Below are 10,062 nucleotides of genomic sequence, written 5' to 3'. Positions count from 1 at the left end.
GAGGCTGAGCCCGAAGACGTGGCTCCGCCGGGGTGCTGAAGTTTATGTTTTGTATTTTGTTTAAAAATTATATTTGTGTCTTGTAATATTTATTTATGTATGTTTTGAATAGCTTTGTATTAAACAAGAAAAATTCTGATACTTAGTTATTGATTGGCTTTTCGCTGCGTATTTCTTGTGCACATTCGTCGCTTTTTCACACACTTGGCACACGTCGATAGGGTGATGACCCGTGATGTCATCATCCGGACGTTTCGATTTCCCCGTGTCCGTGCATGGGGATTTGGGGGCGTCACAGGTGGTATCAGAGCGGTTTGGCTCTGGGTAAAACCACATATCCCGTAGGTAGTACCAGAATGCTTTTAAAGTTGTGTTTTAAAATTTGTGTTAAGTAAAGTTATTTAAATTGTTTTATTTGTTTGAACTTGTTTGTTTGTTTTTATTTATTTAGTTATGTTTTTGCAGTTGGTTTCTTCTGTTTTGTGTGATGTGGTGTTGGTCTTTGGTTTTGTTTTTGATGTTGTTGGCTTTATTTGTTTTGTTTTTTGAAAGGGGGTCGAAGGTTGTGGTGGCAGGAAAATGGGGAGGCCAAAGAAATCTACTCAGGAGCCACGGGACAATACGTCAAGAGATGACTCCATAGCCCAAGCCATACGGCGGATGACGGAGTTTATGCAGCAAAATTTTAGGCCACAGCAGACAGGGCCTTAGCCACAACCAGGGGGACCTTGGCCACAACAAGGGGGTCCCTGGCCGCCACAAGGAGGGCCTTGTCCGCAACAAGAAGGACTTTGGCCTCAACCAGGAGGTCGTTGGCCATATCAGGGAGGGCCTTGGCTTTACCCGGGAGGATCTAGCAGCATGGTGCAAGCCGGATGCACCTATGAGCACTTTCTGGCGCATAGGACCCCACACTTCACTGGAGAAGAGGATCCGCTTCAAGCTGGAAAGTGGATCAAAGACCTGGAAAGAACTTTTGAGGTGTGTGGTTGTACTGAGGCGCAACAGGTACTCTACGCCAGCTATCTCTTGCAAGGCACTGCTTTTGATTGATGGGATACCAAGAGGGTGATGTTAGAAGCTGAGTTGGGATCATTCGCCGCTGTAACTTGGCAACGCTTCAAGAAAGAATTTAACGACCGCTTCTTTCCTGCATCGGTAAAGAAGCAAAAGGCAAGAGAGTTCTCAAATTTGGTCCAAGGAGGCATGACAGTGGAACAGTACGCCAGAAGGTTTATAGAACTTGAGCGATTTGCTCCCCACCTTATCGCCACAGAGGAGATGCGAGCTGATCGTTTTCAGGAGGGACTACGCCCTGATATACTCCGTATGGTGGTTAGTCATTGGATATCCACTTTTCAGGAATTAGTGGATGTGGCCACCCTTGTGGAGCGAGAGAATAATCTGAGTATGGGCTCCCCTCCGGGTCATAAGAGGCAGAATTTTTCTGGTGAAAGAAGCAGCTCGGGTTCGCCTCAGAAATTTATTCAGCGGATCAGAACCAGACCTCAAGCCTCCTCAGGTGTTCGTATGGGAGGACGGGTGCCAATTTGTGGAGCATGTAATAGAGCTCATGAGGGCGAGTATCGGCTGAGTGATGGACCCCAGTGTTACCGGTGCGGCCAAGTGGGACATATTGCTCGGGAGTGCCCCGTCAGAGTTCAAGGAAGCCGTGGAGGTAGACGCGGTGGAAGAACAAATCCAAGGCAAGCAGTGCAAGCCCGGGTTTATGCTGTCACACCCGGAGAGGTGGATGATGAGGCACCAGCGACCCATGATGCTGGAGTAATTACAAGTATGGATTAATTTAATTTAATTTTATGTTGGATTTAATTTTGGTGTATTTGGTTTCTCCTTTGTTATTTTGGATTTCATGGGTTATGTGTTTGGTTCAGGGAGAGTCCATCTGTATGAGTTTTATGCTTGCACTTTGTTTGATTCCGGTGCTTCACGGTCATTTGTATCTTCCATGTTTGCGCGGATGTGTAATTTGGTCACGGAACCTTTGCCAAAGTCATTGGTGTTGGCTTTACCCGATGGTGAAATGGTATGGTGCTCCAAGGTTGCGTTGGGATGCCCGTTAAATTTTGATGGAAGGTTCTTGGATGCTGATTTGGTTGTGTTTAAGCTGTTGGGTTTTGATATCATCCTCGGGATGGATTGGCTATATCGATATTCTGCGAGTATTAATTGCAGAAGTCGGGTAATTACCTTTCAGCTTCCAGATGGTGATTGTCTGGAATTTGCAGGGAGTAAGTTAAAAGAAAAGCCGGTAATTATATCGGCAATTCAAGCAAGAAGAGAGATTGCATGGGGAGCGGATGCATTCTTAGTTCAGATGGTGTCCACGCCGTCCGAGGAGAAGTCTTTAGTAGACATTTCAGTTGTGGAAGAATTTCCCGATGTGTTTGTGGATGACTTGCCCGGACTACCCCCTGTTCGGGAAATGGAGTTTGTTATAGACTTGGAACCTGGAGCGGCTCCTGTACATAAAGCTCCTTATCGCATGGCACCGGCTGAATTAAAAGAATTGAAGACTCAGTTGCAAGAGCTGGTAGATAAGGGATTTATTCAGCCTAGTACTTCGCCGTGGGGTGCGCCAGTATTGTTCGTTAAAAAGAAAGATGGGACCCTCCGTATGTGCATAGATTATCGGGAATTAAACAAGGTGACCATCAAAAATAAATATCCTCTCCCGCGGATAGATGATTTATTTGATCAGCTTCAAGGAGCAGCCGTGTTCTCGAAGATTGATTTGAGGTCGGGATACTACCAGCTGAGGATCAGAGACAAGGATGTGCCTAAAACTGCTTTCAGGTCGAGGTATGGGCATTATGAATTTAAGGTGATGTCGTTTGGGTTAGCTAATGCCCTTGCTGCTTTCATGGATTTGATGAATCGAGTATTTCGACCTTATCTGGATTCCTTTGTGGTAGTGTTTATTGATGATATTCTGATTTATTCCCGAGATGTTGAAGAACATGTGTATCATCTTCGTCTGGTACTTGGGAAATTGAGAGAACACCAATTATATGCCAAGCTCAGCAAGTGTGAATTCTGGCTGGAGGAAGTCAGATTTCTTGGACATGTGATTTCCCGAGACGGAGTGGCTGTTGATCCTAATAAGGTGGAAGCCATTTTGTCATGGCCGCGTCTGACTACAGTGCGCAAGATCCGGAGTTTCTTGGGGCTTGCTGGTTATTACCGAAGATTTGTGGAGGGATTTGCTTGCCTATCTGGACCTCTCACAGCTCTGACTCAGAAGAATACAGAATTTGTTTGGTCAGATAAGTGTGAGAGAAGCTTCCAAGAATTAAAGAACAGGTTAACGACGGCACCAGTGTTAGCGCTTCCAGAACCGCATAAGCCATTCGTAGTCTTCAGTGATGCGTCTAAGTTCGGTTTGGGTTGTGTCCTTATGCAGAAAGGACGGGTTGTTGCCTATGCATCTCGTCAGTTAAAGGACCATGAGAAGAATTATCCGACGCACGATTTGGAATTGGCTGCGATTGTTTTTGCACTCAAGATCTGGCGGCACTTTTTGTATGGGGAAGCATGTGAGGTGTACACTGATCACAAGAGCTTGAAGCATTTATTTTCCCAAAAAAATCTGAACATGAGGCAGAGGCGATGGCTAGAGCTAATCAGTGACTACCAGTGTGAGATCAAATACCATCCGGGGAAGGCTAATATAGTTGCTGATGCTTTGAACCGAAAATCGCACTTGGGAGATGAAGCCGAGCCATCGGAATTGAATTCGTTGCTTGGTGGGATGAGAAGGCTCCTTATTGAGAGTTCGCAGCAAGAAGAGATTTTATCTTCAGTTCTTGATATTCAGGTAACTGATTTTGAAGAATTGAAGACTCTTCAAAGGAAGGATCCAAAGCTACTGAATATCAGAAAAAGGGTCAGAAAATCTCGAGGGTCGTTGCATTATAGCATGGATAAAGATGGGATACTTCGGTTCCGAGATCGCAGAATGGTCCCCAAAGATTCGGAATTCAAGGAACGGATCATGGCAGAAGCTCATGTGGCCCCTTATTCAGTTCATCCCGGCAGTACCAAGATGTACCGGGACTTGAAGAAAAATTACTGGTGGGATGGAATGAAGAGGGATATTGCCTTATATGTTGAGAAATGTCACACATGCCGTCAAGTGAAGGTCAAGCATCAAAGACCCGCTGGTATGCTTCAATCCCTCCCTATTCCTGAGTGGAAATGGGATGACATCACGATGGACTTTGTAGTGGGTTTGCCGAGAACGCCTAGTGGGAAAAATTCTGTTTGGGTGATTGTTGACCGGTTAACGAAGAGTGCTCATTTCTTGCCTGTTAATAACACCGACTCCTTGGGTAAGTTGACCCACTTGTATGTTAAGGAGATAGTGCGGCTGCACGGCATACCAAAGAGTATAGTGTCGGATCGAGACCCAAGGTTCACGTCGCAGTTCTGGAAAATTTGCAGGCAGCTTTGGGTACTAAGTTGAAGTTCAGTACTGCTTACCACCCTCAGACAGACGGTCAATCAGAGCACACCATTCAGACCCTTGAAGACATGTTGCGAGCATGTGTCATGGAATTTCAAGGGAGTTGGGAAAACCATTTGCCGCTCATAGAGTTTGCATATAATAACAGCTTCCATGCGACCATTCAGATGGCTCCCTATGAAGCTCTTTACGGGAGGAAGTGTAGATCGCCCTTGTGTTGTGATGAAGTCGGGCAGAGTAAGATTATTGTACTCGAAATAATTCAAGAGATGCAAAGCCAAGTCCGGATCATCAGAGATAAAATGGCGGCAGCTCAGAGTCGCCAGAAAAGCTACGCTGATACCAGGAGGAGAGAGTTGTCTTTTGAAGTTGGTGATTGGGTTTATCTCAAAGTCTCTCCCATGAGAGGTGTTAAGCATTTTGGTAAGAAGAGGAAACTGGATCTACGGTATGTCGGCCCTTTCCAGATTCTGGAGAAGGTAGGGTCCGTCGCCTATAGAGTTGCTTTGCTAGAGTATTTTAGGGATATTCATGATGTCTTCCACGTATCGTCCTTGAAGAAGAGCTTTGGACAGCAAGAGCCACGCTTGGTCGACCCAGAGGGTATTCAGTTGCAATTGGATCTCACTTATGAGGTTGTTCCGTCGCATATTATAGATTGGAAGGAGCAACAGTTGAGGTCCAAGATGATACCTTTGGTTAAGGTGGCGTGGGGAGATCCGTTAGCTCAAGACTTCTCTTGGGAGCAAGTAGCGGACATGAGGGAGCAGTACCCATACTTGTTTGAGTAATGAAGGTACGTATCTTAATCTTGGTCACAGTTGGTTTATGTGATTTTATGTGGCTTGCTTTAAGTTGGTAGTTGATCTTGCAAATTTCGAGAACGAAATTTGTTTTAAGGGGGGAGGATGTGATGACCCGCTTTTGCGTGTATTTTCACTGAAGGGTTGTTTTTAATTTAATTAATATCTTGGTTTATTTATTTTAAATTATTGCGTTTTAAAATTGGTTTTTATTTGTTGGATGTTGTGTTTTATTTAATTAGTCGTTTTACGGTTTTTAATCTCGTTTTCGGCGGATTTGTTTTGCTTTCTGGAGTGAGGATTGGATCTCATTTATTTCCTACATCTTTTCTTTTCTCTTTTTCCTTTTTCTTTTTTTTTTTCCTCTTTTCTTTCCTTTTTCTTTTTCCTTTTCTTTTTTCTTCTTCTTTTTCCTTTTCTCTCTCCCGTGCGTCGACCCTCTCTCTCTCTCTCTCTCTCTCTCTCTCTCTCTCTCTCTCTCTCTCTCTCTCTCTCTCTCTCTCTCTCTCTCTCTCTCTCTCTTCCACACCGGATTCAGCCCCAGCCCCGACCCACCGCCGTCCGGCCACCATGGTCGACACCACCCCCGCCGGTCGAACCCCCTCCTGCTGGCGCACCATCCCACCAAACCCCAGCCCCATCCGGCCAGCTGTTTGGCCGAAAAATGCTCAAGAAGCCCCACGGTTTTTGCCCCGATCCGCCGCCGTCGCTCCACCTCCAGCCACCACCTCCTCACCACTTCATCACCGATTCCTTGCCGTCCTAACCCACCCATTTCCGGCCTCTAATAGCCACCGGAACAGCTCCCACGAGCTAGCTTTCCATTTTGAGAAATCCGGCCATCAAACACCGTTTTCACCGCCACCCACGGCCAAACTTCACTTCCACTAGCTTCATAATCATCCTTAGACCATTCCCTATCAATCTCAAGCCTTGGTTTGTCCCCGTTCAAAAGTGGGTATTTTACAACCCACGGCCACAGTGAATTTTCACTGTTACGTTGCTTTTTCTCCGCCATTTGCAACGCCGCAAGCTTTCTAAAAATACCGTATAGCGCTGTAAGTATTTTCCAAACCCTACTTTCAGATTTAAATATATTTTGCTCATTCAATAATTATTTATCTGTTGGTTGGCTGATTCCGGACTGAGTCCGAGGAGTTCGAGGGTCGGATGGATGGAGGACGGAGTTGCTTGTTTTATTGATTTATGGTTGGTTGATCGTTTTGTGCATTGAAATCGCATTTACATGGTACATGCGCGTGCGTTTTATTTAATTTGAGAAAAATCTGTTTTATTGGCGTAAGTGGATTTTCGGGTGCGTGTGTAGCACAACCCCAAGTCGGGATGGGGTATTATCTCGGTGGAGCTCCTCTGGTTACTCGGGAGCAGAATAAACTGAGTGACGTCCCCTGAGTTTTCGCTGGGCAACGACGGGAGCGGGGGCTAGGGGATGCTTGGCTACGAACGAGCCGGGCGCGGAACCGGGCATCGCTCTACGCACCGACTCCGTGGCCCTTCGCTGGCGAGGGCTAGAGGATGCTTGCCTACGAATGCGCGGGGCGCAGAACTGGGCATCGCTCGTTAGGTGTCACATGCGTAGTCGTAACCTGCGGTGTGGCACTGGAGCCAGGGTGTGCGGATGACCCCTAGGGGAGGTCATGGTGCATACGGATTAATTGGATAATGGGTTGAGATAGATATGGGCCAAATGTGACTTTTGGCGTGATATTTGAAAAGGGTTTGTTTTTAGGCCAAATGAGATTTTTGACGTGTGTGGAAAAATATGATTTTATGGGTTTTGCGCATTGGCATCACTTCATGCATATTGTTTGAGTTCTATATATATTTATCTGGTGGTGTTTGGATTTTACTTACCTGCGGCACCATTTTGGTTTCGTAGATTTTGGTGCAGAGATCGAGGATGAGGAGGAGGAGGCTGAGCCCGAGGACGCAGCTCCGCCGGGGTGCTGAAGTTTATGTTTTGTATTTGGTTTAAAAATTATATTTGTGTCTTGTAATATTTATTTATGTTTGTTTTAAATAGCTTTGTATTAAACAAGAAAAATTCTAGTACTTAGTTATTGATTGGCTTTTCGCTGCATATTTCTTGTGCACATTCGTCGCTTTTTCACACACTTGGCACACGTCGATAGGGTGATGACCCGTGATGTCATCATTCGGACGCCTCGATTTCCCCATGTCTGTGCATGGGGATTTGGGGGCGTCACAAAAGTCATATAGTAATATTGTAAATCTCTTAAAAATTTGAAATTAGGATTAAGGTTTAAAATTAATATTTTATCATAAAGCATTAAAATAGATTTTCAACATGTGTATAAATATTTTAAAAATTAAATTTGAAAATTATGAAATATGATTGATTGTCATCTTTCACATGTGCATTACATGATTAAATGTTTGAATTTTGAAAATATTAAAGATGATTGATTGTCATCTTTCACATGTGCATATTTTATTTAAATATTTTCAAAAGTGATTGATACTTTTTTTTAGGGGTGAGTTCGGTCTGGTCCGAAGAGGTTTTGCAGACTGGACTGGACCTATTCGGTTAAGGGTTTTCCCACCCTGAACCGGACCGAACTCCCTAAGGGTCGGGACGGTCCGGTCCCATTTGGTCCAGTCAGTCCACGGTTGACTTTTTTTTTTTTTTTAATCCTATGGCCTTTTGTTTAATACTTACGTAATTATATTGTGATATATTTAATATATATAGTATACTATTATATATATTAATATATATTAGTGATATACTAATACTATTAGTCTATTAGTATATAGTAAATTAGTAATAGTTATTAACTTATTTGCTATAACTAATAATACACTAGTACTAATATTATAACTAATAACTATATGTAATAATAGTAATACTATATGTAATATACTAGTATTACTATATCTCTTCAAACACCACACATTTATTAATACTTTATGTCATACTATATTAAATAATAGTAATACTCTTATTACTAATACTCTATGTAGTTATATTAAATACTATATAACTAATACTCTATGTAGTTATAGTGATTTAATACTAACATATTACATATTAAGTTAACTATACTAATACATTATAAATTTATACATATATGATATATTATAATTTATACCATAACTCTTATAATATGTTAATATATTAATATATACTAGTACTATATATTATAGTTAATAGTTATACATTAAATAGTATAATAATACATTGATACTAAATATATATAGTTATAGACTTATAATGATTTAGTTATAGAAATACTATAGTCTATGGTTATAGACTTATACTAGTATTAATAATATTAGTTATGTTGAATTAATCAGTTAGTATAACTATCAGTAATTTGTATTAGACTATTAGTAATTTAGTATAGCTATATCATATCAGTAATATTAGTTATATTGAATTAATCAGTTAGTATAACTATTTTCTACATTATTAGTATTAATAATATTAGTATTAGTTATAGCCATATAGCTTATATCAGACTTAAGAGTCTTAGACTATATACTAGACTAATAGTATTAGTACAACTATATAGATATATATTAATGCTAATTATAGTGAAAAGTATAACTATATAATAGTATTAATAGTGGACTAATAGTATAGCTATATATTAGTATTAGTTATATTGTTATAGTGATTTAGTATATTATAATTTCTATATTATAATTTATACTATGACTCTTATAATATGTTAATATATTAATATATAGTAATACTATATATTATAGTTATACATTAAAGAATATAATAATACATTCATACTAAATATATATAGTTATACAGTTATACTTATAGTGATTTAGCTATATATTAGTATTAGTATTACTTATAGTATTTAATATAACTATATAGTCTATATTAGTATAAGTATAACTATAGTATATTATAATATTAGACTATTAGTATTATTTTTTTAATACCATATTAGACTATTAGTATTAGTATAGATATTAGTATTAGTATATAATTATAAATATTAGTATTAGTAAAAAATGATATATATTTTTTATTTTTTTTCATTCGGTTCGGTCTGGGATGGAAAACCCTTGGACCAGGACCGGACTGAGTGAGTTCGGTCCTCTTAAAATTGGATAGGACTGGACCCAATTCAGTCCGGTCCGGTCCGGTCCAAAAATGGCCGGTCTGGTCGGTTTGGTTGGTCCAGACCGGTCGATTCTTACCCCTATTTTTTTTGACTTATGCAAAAGGTAGATGTTTTTGTTTGAAAATTTTGAAAAGTAAAGTGTACTCCTTTTGTCATATGCAAAAGGTAAAAAGATTAGGTTTGAAAAATTTGAAAAGTAAAGTGCTCATTTTCTCATATGCAAAAAATAAAAAGATTAGGTTTGAAATATTTGAAAAGTAAAGTGTGTTCCTTTTATCATATGCCAAAAGTAAAAAATTAGGTTTGAAGTTTTTGAAAAATGAATAATGTTGTCTTTGACAATTAAAAAAGAATAACTTTTTATTTGAATTTTTTGAAAAAGTGAATGTTGTTATCTTTGATATGTGAATCTTTTTAAATTTAAATATAAAGTCTCATATGCCTATAAATAGATTATTTGAGAGCTTCACATTTATAACATCCAGAGCATACAATATTCATTCAAAGATTTCATTCTCTCTTCTCTAAGTATTGAGCCTTAATTCTTGTTCATTTTGAAAGAGATATAATTTGCGCTGTATTGTTATTATTTCATTAATTGAGGAGTGTTTTCTGATAACTCACCCACTATCAGCTCTTGTAT

Source organism: Carya illinoinensis, chromosome 11 (genome assembly GCF_018687715.1).
Source record: "Carya illinoinensis cultivar Pawnee chromosome 11, C.illinoinensisPawnee_v1, whole genome shotgun sequence".
Lineage (NCBI taxonomy): Eukaryota > Viridiplantae > Streptophyta > Magnoliopsida > Fagales > Juglandaceae > Carya > Carya illinoinensis.
The sequence above is the reverse complement of the archived record's forward strand: the minus strand, read 5'-3'. Positions refer to the sequence as shown.